Genomic DNA, 17359 nt, shown 5'->3' with positions numbered 1-17359 from the left:
AAATTACTATGTATGGACTATAGATGTAATAAAAGACGCATAAATTCCGAGGTTAAAGAGTATTGGAGAGGGGATTGGAACTGCTATCAGTAAGCAGTTGTTTCACTTGGTAGACAATGACTGGTTTGCTTCATTGGTAGTCAATCTTCAATATCGGAGAGGCGCTTCGAGTAAAAAAATAAATTTTCTGTTCACCCGGGAGCCCTTCTATTGGTAGGACAACTTGTGAATCCGCACGGGTATGTGATGTGCAGTAATGTGATTCGGTTTGAAAGGTAGGGCAGCCGTTGTAACTATACTAGATACCTTTTAGAACTTATGTATCAAGCTGGGTGGCGCATTTACGCCGTAGATGTCTATGGGCTCCAGTAACCACTTCATATCAGGTGGGCTGTGAGCTCGTCCACACGTCGAAGCAATAAAAATATATATAATAGTAAAACCACTTCATCTTTGTTTATCAAAAGTTTCTTACAATTGTAGAGTATATAGATTTTCTGGTGGTTTAATTAAAAGGTGTATCGCATGTTTGCGAAGCCGTGTGTTTGCGAAAGTCCCGGAACGTGTCCGAGAAATCCGGTTGCCCTTAACCAGCTCATTCTACAAAGATATGTTTCTTAATGTTTGTTCTTAAAATGATTGTTTGTCTAAGTCGCGGCTTTCTTTAACTGGTAAAAAAACAGTTATTTGTGTTACCGAAAATAAAAAAAATCTGTTATTATATCTACAAAATTTGTGGTGATCCTCTAAATAAATCACTTATAGTATCAACATTCAATCGCAGAAGTAACTCTCTAATTCTTAACTACCTCACGGAATTTTGCGAGACTTCTTCATATATGATTTGAAGTTCTAATTTGAAACGTAGGCAGTCGATATGCAATCAAGACTTGAATCTTATGTCTTAGAAAACACAGTAGCATTTTCATTGTTTTGTATCTGGTAAGTGTAAACATTTTTTGGAATTCAGTTTATTCTCGTTATTTGTAAGGATTCTCAACAAAAAACTAGGCTTCGTACTAAAAGTTAAAACGCGCAAGAATTTGCTGTAACACAGACTAATGACTGTTTACTTTACGTAATTGGTTAGTTACTGCGTAATTAAATATTCCTTTTCCGCATTTCTTAGTTTTATATACCAACGACTTAGCATTTGTTTGTCGTATTTTTATTTCATACCAAGATAGATCTGTAGAGACGAGCTAACAGTAGCCTTATTTGAGGACACGGACAAAAAAATCTTTGTCGATTACGTTTTATTACACGTATGAAGTATTTATTTTTAAATTTTGGGCAAAGACTATCACAATCTACTTTTCTTGTAAGCTTTTGGTACTTGAATTAGAAATGTAAGCTGAAATGAAAAAGTACTTGAAGATAAATCAGATGTTTCCAATTTGGGGCGGTCGCCCCTAGAGACCGCAAGTAGTTCTTGCACAAAGCTCGCCAACATTTCAAAGCTAATGGATTGAGTAATTTATTTTTACACACGTGTATTTGTAGTAATATTGGGAGTGCGTTGTAGATTTTTTTGAGATGATCCCTCAAGTCGTCTTTACCATCGCACCACCCGTATTTGGGAGCAGAATTCTTCTATGTTACTTGGAACTACTATGTTCATCCAAAGTCCAATACCAGAGATATTTTTTTGCCACGTGCTGGGCTTGATAAAAAATCTAAGTAAATAAGGGGTTCAGTTTTGCCCGAGGCATTGCTGGTTTTTTAAAGTGTAAATACCATATACCATCAGATGGTATGGCCATGTACTCTACCGCATATGAAGGAGAATTAATTAAAATAAAAAACCAACCATCAAGGACTCTCTGACGTGATAATATGACGTCAATGACGCACATTAATGACGTATACTCACAGAAAAAACAAAGATCTATAGAAGGAAAGTAAAATGTATCGCATTTTAAATTTAATGTTTACATTATATTATTTCGACTTCGACTTGTACTCCTGTGCATCGAAAAATAAATAAACGAAGTTTCCAATATAGGGACTGCGATCGAGGAATAAATACATCGTAACTGCAATGTTCAAATTCCTAACGCGGCTTGTTGTTACTACTTGCTTAAGAAATGAAATTGAATTTTGTTTTTTCTCAATGCTGATGAATATTATAAATAAAGGCTTACGACCAAAAATAAATTGAATGAAAGAAATATTGTCATCACTGTGAACGTTACAGTTTTCAAAATTCTCATGTAAAGCTATCGACTCGCAAGTTTGCGTAGCGGTGGGCTGTGTTGTCAGAAGCTAAGTCAATGTAAGCGTTCGGTTGGTTGGCGATGTATGGCGTTACAACCTGAGTGGATGACATTAGTCCAGTTGTATATCTCAGAACTCTAGCTGTAATGCCAGGGCGGCTTGATTGGTCCTCTTTTCCATCGAATACCCCATTGGTCTGGCGTCGTTGGCGACGTGTTCATTGCAGTGCTGACCGTGGTCGATCTTCCTGTATCTCCCGGTTCTCTTTCAAACAGGATTCGGCAGTTCCAGAAAGTAGTGCAGGGGAGTTTTTTTGTGTTTTGCTTCAGCAGTCCCGCGCGAATCCTTATCGAACGCGACAATCACATAGGAGATTCTGTTTCCGACTAAAAAAAAGTAATAATTGCCAAATATTTTTTATGCCGTGGAATGCAGTTACAACGATTTTTTTTTCTTGACATTGACTGTTTTCAGTATCGTTTTCTTTCTTCTTATAATTGAGATATAAACAGAAACATACGCTAGCCACTTCAAATTTAAGATTTTCTCCCGGGTACTGAAAACATACATAAAAGTCAGCACTCAGTAAACTCGGACAAAGCCGTATAGATACTAATGTATATTTGATTTCGATGACCAGTAATTAGCGGTGAGTTAGCCACCTACTGGGACGAACACCGCAGATTTACTCCAAAATCGGTCAAGCATTCGTGGGATGAACAGATTTGTTTACTCTTTGTCTAGGTGTTTAATGTCTACATATACATGTATATACTTAAACGTATAATAGTCTATTTATTAGTATCGCGTTCTTATAATATAAGGAAATTGGTTTGAAACTAGATTGCCTTGTGTGAGTTATCTCTATATGTGACTATTTATTAATTATCAATATAATAAATAAAATTAGTATCAAAGCCATTATATTTTCACTAAAGTAAATAGGCGAATTTCACGACTTTTAGCTTATCATAATTTGGTCCGCTGTTGATAACGCGACTCATAATATTAAGAAATAAATAAAAAAATTAACTAAACACCTAATTTAAGGGTAACAAATTAAAACTATTTCAATGTAGTAATTTCAGGACCATTTTTATAATACTTGACGTTCTGCTGCATGATGTAAGTACTTAAACTTCACATGTGTAGCTAAAGTGGAGAAGCAAACACAATGTTAAGGTGAGGCTCATAATAATGATAATTTCAAGGGTGGATAATATTGAGCGGGCCGTGGATAGGCGCCGCTGCCCGGTTGTGCAATACGCAGTACTCGTCGTAAACTACATATGTTTACGACCACTGTCACTGAGAGTACATTCCCACTCGTAAAATGGAAATAGACCAGGGATGGGATGGTTACGCTCATTTCATATGTTCAAATTTCGTTTTTATAATTGAATATTTCGAAACGTAATTACGGCTAGTGGCTGTGTACAATTCATAATGAAAATTATAGTTTTGTACTGTAGTATTTTTTTTAATATCTTATACCTTTAAACGAGCAATTCTTGTATATATAAGTATATAATCTGAATCTCGGAAACGGCTCCAACGATTTTCATAAAATTTAGTATACACGGGATTTCGGGGGCGATAAATCGATCTAGCTACGATTTATTCTCAGAAAATGTTGTTTTATTCGTGTTTTCAGTAATCAACTCTTACCGACATCTGTTGGCGAATAAAAATACTATTTTTCTTAATTGAGGGCAACTAACCGCTTTAAAGACACAACAAGATAGCGTTATCAAAAAAAAAACCAAGTGCAGCTCGGTCATCATCTAGTGTTTTTTTAATTACTTCGATGGCTGGACGAGCTCACAGCCCACCTGGTGTTAAGTGGTTACTGGAGCTCATAGACATCTACAACGTAAATGCGCCACTCGCCTTGAGATATAAGTTCTAAGGTCTCAATATAATTACAACGGATGCCCGACCCTTCAAGCCGAAACGCATTACTGCTTCACGGCAGAAATAGGCACGGTGGTGGTACCTACCCGCGCGGACTCTCAAGAGGTCCTACCACCAGTAAATAAATGTGTGAAAGCTACCTTGTGAGATTTCATCGATATTACTTTCTTATCGCTATTTCTTGTTAAGTATTAAAGATTTAATTTACTGACCTTTCTACGCCCAATAAAGTCGTTCAATGTAAATCGTTTGATGTCCGTACCTACTATTTTCTGCGTCACATTTACGTCACGATCTCGTCCCTGACCTGATCCTGAAGATCTATTCTCGGCTTGTATGATATTTGTGTCGCACATTACTTTGCATGGTTCGAGGATCTTTCGAGTATCGACTCTTACTACCTTGAACTGCTAAAGCAATTTTATGTATGCAGGAATGGGATAAAGTCGAGGCGCACCAACAAAACTTTTGCGTTCACTTGTAAAATCCAGTCGTTTATCTGTTACGTTTATGTTTGTTACCAACATTCGTGGACTGTAAAACGAAAATAGTTGAACACGTGCAATTTATTTACTGTTTTATTTCGAGAAAACTTATTTTTAGTTTGGAGAGCAAACACTATTATTCACTGTGGTCGATAAATTTCGTAGTTTATTTGAATATTTTTGGGTGACAAAGTACAACAGTTTAATCTCGTCATTGTATTATATCTGATTTTTCGAACACTTCATAGTTTTCGTGTTCGCGGACGATTAGTGTTATTGTTGACATTTGAATATTGTGGTAAATACTGTCTATTTTCATATAAACATTATTTGCTTTATGTTTCACTTGAAATAAAAGATATTTCTCGACTTTAACGGTTAAAATAGTTTTTAATTATATTTACGACTCGCTTACTCTTTTAACTATACATATGTAGTTTTTAATTTCTACAATATTTGATTTTCGCTCAGTAAACTACGATAAGTCTTGCTGAAAGAGCTTGTCAACACTTTTATTAATGAACCTAAAAGTTTAGATGAAAATTGAAATTGATGGGGTTGATCCATTTAGAAACTAATATCCGGCCTGATAATTGCTGGTGCGGCAATTTAATTAAGAAAAGCCCGTACGTTGAACTACAGATAGCCATCTAAGTATATTTAACAGCTACCATTGAATATTGGAGATAGCTTGCGCGAGTAACATTTGCATTTGCAAAGCATAGCATAAGTCAATGAGATCAAGCTTCACGGGAAAAAGATCGATCTTATTTTATGTTTTATTTGTTTAAATCTACAGTTAAATATCGCGTACATGTTTTTTTAGCTTACAGTTTCGAACGATTAAAAAAAAAATAGTCACCTGTGAGTATGTTGTTGTTTGTCAAAATCTAGCAATAGGACTAGCTGCCTTGTTGAGTCAAAAACAAACTCAATTTATTTTACGATTCATTGCGCAATAACAGTGGCGGCAATGGTGGATTTACACTAAGTGCCCAGGGCGGCAAAATTTAAAAAGTGAAAAAAATTTTTTTTTGTCTTATCAAGATTGCTTAATATAAGTAATTAATTAATTAATTAATTTATTAACTAATTAATTAATCATTTTCTGTTTAGTTGATAATTCAAGAAATTCAATTTATCTGTTATTTGTGAATTATAATATTGGCACTTTTGGTAAAACATAATAATCAAAATTATTTATTAAATTCATTTCCTTGGAGATTGAAAATAATAATCGATTTTTCTATTTTCTGGAATTAAAGAAATTTAATTAGTTTTTTTTATGTGATATAATTATGGGTCGCCCTTAGTGCCACATTAAAAATTGTTAAATAAAAAACAAATATTTACTTATATTTTTGGAATATATAACTTATAATAATGTTTCTGTAATAAATTAGTAATTTTAATTTTGCTAAATAAAATATATAAACTATAAGCTTAAGTAAAATTCCAATATTGGGGCGGAATTTTTTCAAGGCAAGCACAATAGCCAAGGATAGTGGCGAAATTTACTCGTGCAGGCTCACAAAACGCCCTAAAATCAGTTAATACGTAAATTGAACAAAAAGGGAAAAAATCGAAATTAATAATTAAATTCGTATTTATGAAGATAAAATCGAAACTGCTTAACATCAGCTGTACTATGGGGTCATTTGTTTAACTTAGCTATTTAATACAAAAAAGGGATTGGGACACAAAGTATATTTGGAAAAGCATATTTTAGTTGAATTACTAGTTCTTTATGTATATATTGTGACTTTTCGTATAAAAAAATAGTGATAATGTCCGATTGGATGCTCATAATATTAAGAAAAAATAGAAAAGATGACATAAAACGTGTAACTCATATAAATTAGAAATTATATGCAGTATATATTCTGATGAAGTGAAATCCTTCGTATGCGGCGGCGTGAGTCAGTCCCTAGTTTATACTTTAATCAACATTCGCTTCGTTCCGGATATGAGCGACATCCGTATCGAATGCACAGCTTATATAAATAGTTTATTGATAAAACCCAGCACCCAGCGCTGCGAATATGCCTAGAAACTACAGTAACAAGAATTAGATCTTTATTATTATAAATAAATTACTTCATAGGAAAATGTTTATACAATTGCTACACACACATTTTTACTGGTGGTAGGACCTGTTGTGAGTCCGCGCGGGTAGGTACCACCGCCAGGGTGGGGCAGCCGTTGTAACTATAATGAGACCTTACAACTTATATCTCAAGGTGGGTGGCGCATTTACGTTGTAGATGTCTATGGGCTCCAGTAACCACTTAACACCAGGTGGGCTGTGAGTTCGTCCACTCATCTAAGCAATAAAAAAAAAACACCAGGAGATCTGAATTTTAACTAGCATTGAAACATCACATATACATGTGGTTGCAAAATGTCATTCAATGACAGCTTTGGAAAATTGTATCGATTTATGAGTCTAGTATTACCGTCATCTATTATGGTAAACATAACTTTTTTTTCCTACCTAAGCTAATAGCCTTGAGAGGCCATTTCAGTGTAACCCTAACAAGTAGGTGAGCTCACGGGGCCTAAACCTGACGTTGCTAACACTAACCTTAGCAAAAGCAGTGCTTCGCAGAATCTACCACCGGATCGGAAACGCGACCCACTGAGAAGATCCGGCGAGAAACTCAGTGGGCAGTGTATATGGGTTAATTTACTCTTTGAGCCCTACTTCGCAAGCGACGGGTTCGGCGGGGACGTTGACCGGTGCTTGAAGTACCTAAAAGCACCGTTAGTGGATCCGGAGAATCCGAAATGACGAGTTTTGGGTGACGTCGACTGTTTACCATTCGGTCAGCAAGATCGGGAATGTGAACAAAACAAAACGTCTCTCATTTGCCACTAAAATAAACATATTTCTTCAAGTATTAACTAACCAATAAACAAAACAAAATATAACTATAAATACTATTTACTAGAGCTAGAGCTATATATAAATATCATAGTAAATAATATATTATTTTCATAAGAAATATATTTTGCGGCATGCAGCAGGTAAATAATATCACTATTTAGATTGAGATATTATTAGTTAAAAACACAATTATAAATTGTGATAATTAAAACCGGCAGTGCCATCAGTGCCCTCATCAGTTTATTTTAAAAACATGAATTCAAGTGTTCATAGGTTCAAAGAAATGTATTCATGCAGCTCTGCAGCTAACGGTCCACGTGGCTAACACCACAACTACAAGTGGTAGCTCTCAGATATGAGGTGAGGAATCTCACGTTTCAGACGGATATGAATGCTTGACGGTTGAAATACATATAGGTAGGATGGTGGTTCGTACCACTCCGGGTGGTCTTATGGTGCGCAATACTCACTATTCATAAAATTTGAGAGGATGTTGGGAAAAAAATGGCAACGGGAAGTAATCGCTACTAAGGTTGAGTCTTATTTCGATGAAAGTAGTGTCTTTGTATATTCAGGGTCGCGTACCCGTATGCTATAGGAAGCTGGAGGATTATTTTCAGTTATATAAGTATTAGTTTCGTCAAAATCTCACATTGGAAGGCTCTGATATTTATCACTCATGGTGAGCTATTTGCTGGTGCTCAAATAATTATGTTAAAAACCTGGTCATATAACGGTGATACGAAAAAAATATTTGAGTGTCATAGAACACGTTATGGCGTCAATCCTTATAATATTATGTACTAGCGACCCGCCCACGCTTCGCTTCGGAAACATTTAATTTTATTATTGATAGCTGAGTCCCGCGATGCTACCTGCAGTTATTGTCGTACCGCGGGTGACGCCGCGGGGGGAAGCTAGTCTAAAAAAAGTAGCCTAAGTTACTCCTTATATCATCAGCTACCTATCAGTGAAAATCTCGTAAAAATCGGTCCAGCCGTTCTAGAGATTAGTTGAAACAAACAGACAGACAAAAATTGTAAAAAATGTTATTTTGGTGTATGTACCGTGTATATATTCATATGCATGTAGTAAATAGCGGTTATTTTAATATTACAAACAGACACTCCAATTTTATTTATATGTATAGATTTATGTGTTCATACGTTTTGACTCGTGTAATCAGTGAATATTCCTGTATCTCGAGACAATTGAAAATCCTTTAGCACAGCATAAGTTATTAACCGTATTTGGCTGGTTTCCAAGCCCGATAGTAGACAAAACTTTGCACTCACTAATCAACCAACAACTATTTTTTGTTGCTTATTTAAGCGCTAATGGCTCTAGGCGTCTAAATGAATTGCTCGAGAACTTATTAGTTCTGTACTTGTTCGATTTATAGCTGTTTGTTATTTAGTTACTACTGACTAAAATAAGATTTTGATTATATAAAAAACTATATTACAAATAGAAAAATAATTAGAGATATAACATAAAAGGGAAACTAAATAACGTACATGAGGAGAATAACTTACCAGTGAATTGCGTTAGGCCCAAAAACGCGTATGTAATGTACGATAGAATATAATTTCCATGTGTTATTTTAAAATAGTGTGAGGCCATCAATATTGGCGCGCTTTTGAAATTGATATTGTGGATCAGTTTTATTTACCCCAAAATTATAATTTCATCTATTTAGGTTAAAATGTATTTCTTAGTGTCCAGTATCGGTTGCTTAGAACGGAATCATCCGGCATTTCGAACAAGATTGAATTTCGCATTTTTATCACATTTTTAAAGAATTTTTAAGTAATCGATCAATCCTGAATTATACGTCAACTCTCCTACTTCGGTTTCCTATAAGAAAATAAACAGCAGAAAATAGGTTGACTATTAATACTGTAAAAATTTGTGAAAGTTGACCGAGCGTATCACAGTAAGAAATTTACATGTTTTAATGATGGTAACGTTATTTAAAACAAAGGAGGAGGTTTGTTTATTTTACCTTTCGAAATTCTTGCGTAAAGCCCTCCAGCCGTAACTCTTCATAAGAAATTCACAAGAGTCTCAGACCTCAATCTTTGGAAACATTTAGGAGCACTTTGAGCCTCATCTGATATTCTTGAATTAAGTAAAATTATTTAAAGTTAAATGAAAGACGTATTTACGGAACGGATGCACAAATTTTGTATTACTTTCTAAAATAAAATTTAAAAAGATCACTATCTTTACAAAACATATTTTCGACCCGTACAAAGCTAAAATCTATGACACTGAAATATTTAAATAGTTATATTTTTTTTTTTTTTTTTTTTTATTGCTTAGATGGGTGGACGAGCTCACAGCCCACCTGATGTTAAGTGGTTACTGGAGCCCATAGACATCTACAACGTAGACGCGCCACCCACCTTGAGATACAAGTTCTAAAGTCTCAGTATAGTTACAACGGCTACCCCACCCTTCAAACCGAAACGCATTACTGCTTCACGGCAGAAATAAGCAGGGCGGTGGTACCTATCCGCGCGGACTCACAAGAGGTCCTACCACCAGTAATTACGCAAATTATAATTTTGCGGGTTTGATTTTTATTACACGATGTTATTCCTTCACCGTGGAAGTCAATCGTGAACATTTGTTGAGTACATATTTCATTAGAAAAATTGGTACCCGCCTGCGGGATTCGAACACCGGTGCATCGCTTCAACACGAATGCACCGGACGTCTTATCCTTTAGGCCACGACTACTAATTGACTACTATTGAGTAATACTATCTTTTATTTTTCTAGAATTTTACGAAAAATATCGCCATTAATGAAAACATTATTACGACCCGATCGAGCGTGCAGTCTTTTCAAAATAATTAGATATTTTATTTAAAACATGGCACGGTTATTGATTGTTTTTTAAGATATTGTTACTCTTTAACGAATAATCAATTGAACTTATTGTTCTTTTACTTGTTCTTCCGTAGATATCATTCACTACACGAATGTCATATATTGAGGCATGAAGCGTAAGTCTCCATTTTATAATCTTAGCGGCTGTCTCACCCTACAAATGAGAATGCATCCTTGCTTCATGGAAAAAATAGACAGGATGGTATCTACTCATGTGGGCTCATAAGACATCATACAAACATTAATTACGTAAATTAAATATTAACGGGTTTTAATTTTTTACACGATGTTATTTTTTTCATAATGGAAATCATTCGTGAACACGTACATCTAATTTTCTCGTAGAAAATTTGGTGCATGCCTGCGGGATTCGAAGCCCAGCGCATTCGGGTTGAATCGAATTTATAGACATCTTATCTATCAGGCCACGATAATATACTAATGTTTTTTTTTCTTTATATTCTTTCAGAGAGTAAGTAGTCTTTTGTCTTGACTACCAACTTATTTTGGTATTGCACTCTATTTAAACTGTCCTGAGAGTGTAAATTGAGTTTTATTAAGAAGTAGGCGCGATTCTAACAGTACGAAAGCCTGAACTTCTCGGTGGTGCGCTCCGATAAATTTAAAAGTTAATAATCGGAGTAAAATGGCAACTCCGACGGCTCACTACCAACTGTCTCCTCGTAATGCTCAATATTTTTGCTTAATAATCTAAAACGGCTCCGAGTTCGCACATTTAAACAAATTAATATTCTTGTACAGTTCAAGTCGTAAATTATTAAATATTACTTTGATCTGCGCCGGCTAGCACTTAATCTATACGAATGATGGGTATTAAGATTTACGTGTTAATTACATTAGAATAAAACTTTAACGTTTTTAATTTGTTCGATTTTATTGAAATTATGAAGTCATCCAATTTAAAATTTCAATAAAATTAAATAAATCATCAACGATTGTGAGAGTTATACTAAGAAAAGACAAAGGTAAAGTTAACAATTTGAGCGTGGCTAAACGGAACCACATAACATACGTATTATATTTTGCTTTTTCATCGAGTGTATTAAGTTTAAATAGTCTTGTCTCGCTGACTCACATATTTCACGTTATTTACTAGGTTTTTGTGTTTTATGTCAGATAATATGATCCTACAATCAGGTTATTTTGTAGAACTTTTTTGTATTGTTTATAACTTACGCGGTTTTTTTTGTGCTTAGTTTTTTATTGGTCATTTATTTATTGGTTTTAGGAGCCAATAGACATCTACAACGTAAATGCTACCACCTGCCCTGAGACCTGAGTTCAAAGGTCTGCTGAAATAGTACCTCTTATTGTATTTAGTAATTGTGTATAACTTTGTATCTGTTGTTATGTACACTTAGAAGTCGTCGTGGCCTAAAGGATAAGACGTCCGGTGCATACGTGTTCAGCGATGCACTGGGGTTCGAATCTCAGGTGGGTACCAATTTTTCTAATGAAATACGTACTCAACAATTATTTATGTTCACGATTGACTTCCACGGTGAAGGAATAACATCGTGTATTAAAAATCAAACCCGCAAAATTATAAATTGCGTAATTACTGGTGGTAGGACCTCTTGTGAGTCCGCCCGGGTAGGTACCACCGCCCTGCCTATTTCTGCCGTGAAGCAGTAAGGCGTTTCGGTTTGAAGGGTGGGGCAGCCTTTGTAACTATACTGAGACATTAGAACTTATATATCAAGATAGGTGACGCATTTACGTTGTAGATGTCTATGGGCTCCAGTAACCACTTAACAACAGGTCGGCTGTGAGCTCGTTCATCCAACTAAGCAATAAAAGTAAAAACCCCATGATTTGGTAAGTAGATGAAACATCGTTAAATAAAAAATTAAATTAAAAATAAATTAAATAGATATGTGATATTAAATGAAAAAATATATAGGCCCCGTGAAAACTCGCGAGCGATGGTACGAGGTAAACGTGAAAGGAATTCATAAAACGAAATTATTTCAAACACATGCTACCAAATAGCCTTCATAAGTATGTATAACAATGTTCATAAAATTTTTCTCGAACACGGCCTGAAACAATACGTTTAGGAATGTGGAAAAATTATAGCAATAAATTCACTTAACACGCTTCATAAAACCAAAGGACTGGACTTTTGGACATGGCCTCGCGATGTTTTTGTTTGCGGTTAAATGTGCTGATTTTGTAACGAGATACGCAAAAAACATTTCGCGGAGTAAAAAACGTGAGTTCGTCGTTATGTGTACTCCGTTAAATTTTAGTACACACTTAATTCTCCACAAACCATGTAATGTGCTATTTTCACGAAGATAGGTGAAGGAATTTCCCTTGTTTTTTTTTTTGCATAAACCCCTAAAACTGTTTACGGAGCTGACTTCGTGTATGTAGTGAGAGAGGAAAACATTAAATCATACGCATTCTTTAACATACACAAAAGCTTTTTTTTTTAGTTTAGTTTCATAAACTAACAATACCTTAAGTGCCAGGACGCATGCTCCTGAAGATCTTTTATTTTTGGAATTCCATTTGATTCCCATAAATAGATGATCATACTTGAATGCCAGTTGCAAAAATAAACAACGTTATGAATAAAAGTTGTTTCATTTTAAGTCATACAATTAAATACGTACTTGAATTAATGATATAGTATGATTTAGAATCCATGATTTGAGTCAGGAGTCAAAGTTATTAGTTAGTAAAACTTCCTGTAAATCAAATCAAAAGACCAAAAATTTGATAATTGTAATACTAAATAATTAGTGAGACCATTCATCACCATTCAACCGTTTTGTACCGCGAAGCTTTCCCACGTTTTAAATACTAGAGCCGTGAGATTTACGCAGTTTAGAGTTTGACTTAACACTGATATTCGTTATGATGCTCTGTGAATATCTATATATATAAAAGAAAGTAGTGTTAGTTACACTATTTATAACTCAAGAACGACTGAACTGATTTGGCTGAAAATTGGCGAGGAGGTAGCTTAGAACCAGGAGAAGGACATAGGATACTTTTTATCACATTCCCGTGGGACTTGACATAAAACGTGGTAACTATAACAAAACGCAACTGACAGCTAAACGTAATATATTCTATGGTTAATTGTGTTAATTATAGTAGAATTTTGAAGTTGACTGGTTGATGTGTTTGAAACAAACCGTGTGGCGGAACAAAGTTCGCCGGGTCCGCTAGTTACATATAAAGTATCCGATTGTATCTGTATATGTATTGTAATTGTATACAAAATAGATATGTACTATCAAAGGAAGTTCCCATTAGGGGGTGTAAAGCAAGGTGACGACTCCCTGGCGCGTCGTTCTAACCGCATTATATCCTAAGCTCTTATCGACTACGCGTTATTGGAAGTCGAGAAGACCCATCAATTTCCTTATACTATTTTTGTCGACGTTCTTAGCTTTTATAGATAAACATTATTTCTATTATTTGCACTTGATGTTACTGCTAGTGTTAAGAGTATAGCGGATCTAACTGCACCACATGGTTGCAGCCTCACACTTTAATATATGAGGTCGATACCTCAATTGTATTGTATGACGGTTGTCCTGTCCTGTAAAGAGCATGAATGCTTACCACCCTCCTGCTAAAATAAACAGTGATTGCTGAAATAGACAAAATGGTGATAGCTATTCAGGCGGGCTCGCCTGGAACTTAGTTTCAGTACGAGGTTGCCAAATTGCTAAGCCTAACCAAAACAAATCTTTATTCGCTTCGCTTAGGTACCAAAACAGAATAGAATTAAGTGGACAAGAATAAGTTTAATCAATTAATTTTAACTTTAAATTGATTTTGCTTGTTAAATTTCTGAGATAATTTGCATAAGCATGGAATTAGGCGGCTGAAATTCTTTGCTGTGTATGTCAGTTTCCATGTCAGATTGCATTGCTATCAGACTGCCGATGGAGAGTCGTGAATACACTACGTTGTATATGATTATGTCGCCTTTACGGGTAAGGGCTCAGTCGATTTCTGTAAGCTAAATCCCGGATTAAATATGAGTGATATGATATTGTATTGTATTGAAGCTGTTCCAATTACCAATTCCCATTTGACAGATGTCAATAATCAAGTACTAGTAAAGTACCGCTGTAGTCAATTATCGACGATATCGATTATAGAGCGGCACTGTATTCGAAGTAAATGATTTTAGGCAAATATTGTTTTCTGTTTTTAAGCTATTGCATAGCTTTTATCGCGGGCCTTGAGCGCGGCGACCGAATCATGCAATTCCGTAACGAAAAAAACCTAACACTCCTCACTTCGGCTACCATGTAGCTCACGTTCAACACATTCACACGTTGCGCTTGTGTAGTGTTTGTGAATAAGCGCGTGGTGTGACGTCACACTGCATGCGCATCATGAAAACTCTGCCCATCTCTCTCTCGCGCAGTCTAGCTTATGAGTGTGAAGGGGACAATTAAGGTTTTGCTTTTATTAATGTTTAATATAGTGTGGTCTTGTTTTATTATTGTTTTAATATTAAATTATCATTGTCTAATTATAATTGCATAATTTGGTAAAAAATGCTATGCAATAGCTTTACCGCGGCAGTTCCCGAATGCCCCACGTTTTTTTTTGTTGTATTTTTTCAATTGTTTTGGTACAGGCGCGCTGGAGGGCGGCGCGCTGGGCGGCGGCGGCGGCGGCGGCGCGCTGGGCGCGCTGCGAGCGGCCGGCTCGCCGCCCGCGCCCAGCCTCGGCGCCAGCCGGCACAGTCTTATAGGTAAGGTTTAACTACATACTTTTAGCCAGAGAAGCTCATATGATAATATTGTGACTAGCTGTTAATCAGAATAAAAAGTTATAATTTTTTTTTTATCTTACCTAAGCCGAGAGCCTTGAGAGGCTATATCAGCGTAACCTTAACTAGTAGGTGAGCTTACGGGGCTCAAACCTGACGACGTTGCCAACACGAACCCTAGCAAGAGCTGCGCTTCGCAGAATCTACCACCGGATCATCGAGGTTTGCTTGCAAACAGGCCGTCGTTCCTAACAGCTTGCCAATCAAATTAAGAACATGTTCCATACAGTGAGGTAGCGGTAATGATGAAGACTCACTACGGAATTTGTGAGAAAAAGTTGATCTGATTGAATTGATTGAAATCTGAGATTGAAAAGTTGATAACCTAACCTAGAACAATTTCTTAGAGTCCTCTTCGTGGGAAATACGATGCAATACACAGAAAAACCAAAGTCCTTCTCACCATTTCACTAAGGTCCTTTCTAGTGTCCCATCAAGCGCGCACGCTTTGATTCGCTTATTTTTGCCATAAGATAATAGGCGTATTCCCGGGATTTGTTGAAGTTGTTGAAACTTAGTTATTAACATAAAATTTCTTGAATAATTTGTTGAAAATAAAAACTGTATAATTTTAAAACCTTTACATATCTTATGTGTCTAAATGCCTTAGCAGAACGTCGTATCGATCCGTTGTCTGTGGTCGCGTGCCGCGCAACTAAAAAAGAACACACTTTCTTTTTTAATATTCGTCTGCGAGTGCTCTTTCTTATTGGTAATTTAATGATCTGTATAATTGACTGCCGAACCGATTTCGAAAACAGCTTGTATCTATTGATTACTTCAGTTTTTGTTATTGCGTCCTTGCGCATTGTATGCGTCCTTATATGACTCGATAGTATACCCATTTCTAAGCCCTTTACAATACTTACCATATAATTGTATTATAGTTGTAACTATACTTGAGCCGTTGTAACTATATTTGAGACCTTAGAACTTATATCTCAAGGTGGGTGGCGCATTGACGCTGTAGATGTCTATGGGCTCTGGTAACCACTTAACACCAGGTGGCCTGTCAGCTCGTCCACCCATCTAAGCAATAAAAAAAAAAGTTAATTTTGATATTCTGAAAATAACGATATTTTTGCATTAATTCCCCAAACGAAATTATTTTATTCAGAGTTTACTTCAGTCTTGTGAGTTTGCGAGATTAGTTTTTTTTCTTGTTTAAGTTTATGAATTGAGTGCCGCTCAAAAATTCACGTGAAGCTAATTGAATCTGAAGTTTTTCTTTCGACGAAATTAACTTCTAAAGTTGAACTAAGTATTAAGCGGTGCATTTTGTTAACTAAAATTAAATCCACGAGAATTAACGAACAAAGATGTCAAGTAGAACGTTTACTTAGAGCCAGTTGGATCCGGGCTATCTGTCTTGTCGGATCAACAGATGAAAATAAAGCCTGGAGATATCAGACGTAGAAAATAATTTGCCGGGGCGAATTGTCTGCAGTTACTAACCGTTACCGGGACAAATTTGGAGCCGATATTTAATTATTTATATGCAGACCAATAGAGTTGCGATATTAACAAAACTAATTACCATTATTATATTGATAATTTAGTTATATATATAGATTTACCTGTAATTACTACATAAAATAAATAAATACATGAATATATAAATAAAATTTAAAAAACTTCACAGGGGGAAAAACTTAACGCCGAATGCACGGTGTCTGCACTTAAGCATTAAACTTACAGATAAAAGTTTATTTCAGCTATATAAGAAAGATCTAGTTATTTTTTTAAGTTATCTTTCGTTTATACTCCATCATTTCGCGGATTTATATGTACATCTTCTTTATGGACCATAATATGGATCGTGTGCACGTAAATTGTACTTTCCGCTACGGAGTTTATTGTATACTTATCGTTTTTCAATAACTTCAAACTTCTTACGAAAGCAGAGCTTAGCTTAGACGTTTCTGAAATAGTTTATTAATAAAGATATAATCGTTTCTGCTTCGAAAGTTAATGTTCCGGTCGCGGATAATGGATTCCCGAAAACAATACTCTTCATGAGGCTACGAGTTTCGTTAAATGTGTGGCACTTTCAAACGGGATGGTAAACCGCAAATTTCTCTCAATATATAGCTAGTTTAATTTGGTGGAATAGTTTAATTAACAGGA

The 17359-nt window shown here is 35.6% G+C and overlaps 1 protein-coding gene across 10 annotated transcripts in view; it reads left to right on the top strand.

Annotated features, from left to right (window-relative positions):
- LOC114247968 (cyclic nucleotide-gated channel alpha-3) overlaps nucleotides 1-17359 on the top strand; it is a 113247-nt gene that overhangs the window by 16846 nt on the left and 79042 nt on the right. For 9 of the 10 annotated variants that reach the window (XM_089732734.1, XM_089732730.1, XM_089732733.1 and 6 more), the window contains one exon: nucleotides 15038-15154. The exons of the other annotated variant lie outside the window; for it this stretch is intronic. The gene's annotated coding sequence lies outside the window, so the exon portion shown is untranslated. The remainder of the gene's footprint in view (nucleotides 1-15037; nucleotides 15155-17359) is intronic. 10 annotated transcript variants of the gene reach the window in all.

Source organism: Bombyx mandarina, chromosome 15 (assembly GCF_030267445.1).
Source record: "Bombyx mandarina strain Sakado chromosome 15, ASM3026744v2".
In the NCBI taxonomy this organism is placed as follows: domain Eukaryota; kingdom Metazoa; phylum Arthropoda; class Insecta; order Lepidoptera; family Bombycidae; genus Bombyx; species Bombyx mandarina.
The sequence above is the reverse complement of the archived record's forward strand: the minus strand, read 5'-3'. Positions and strand labels throughout refer to the sequence as shown.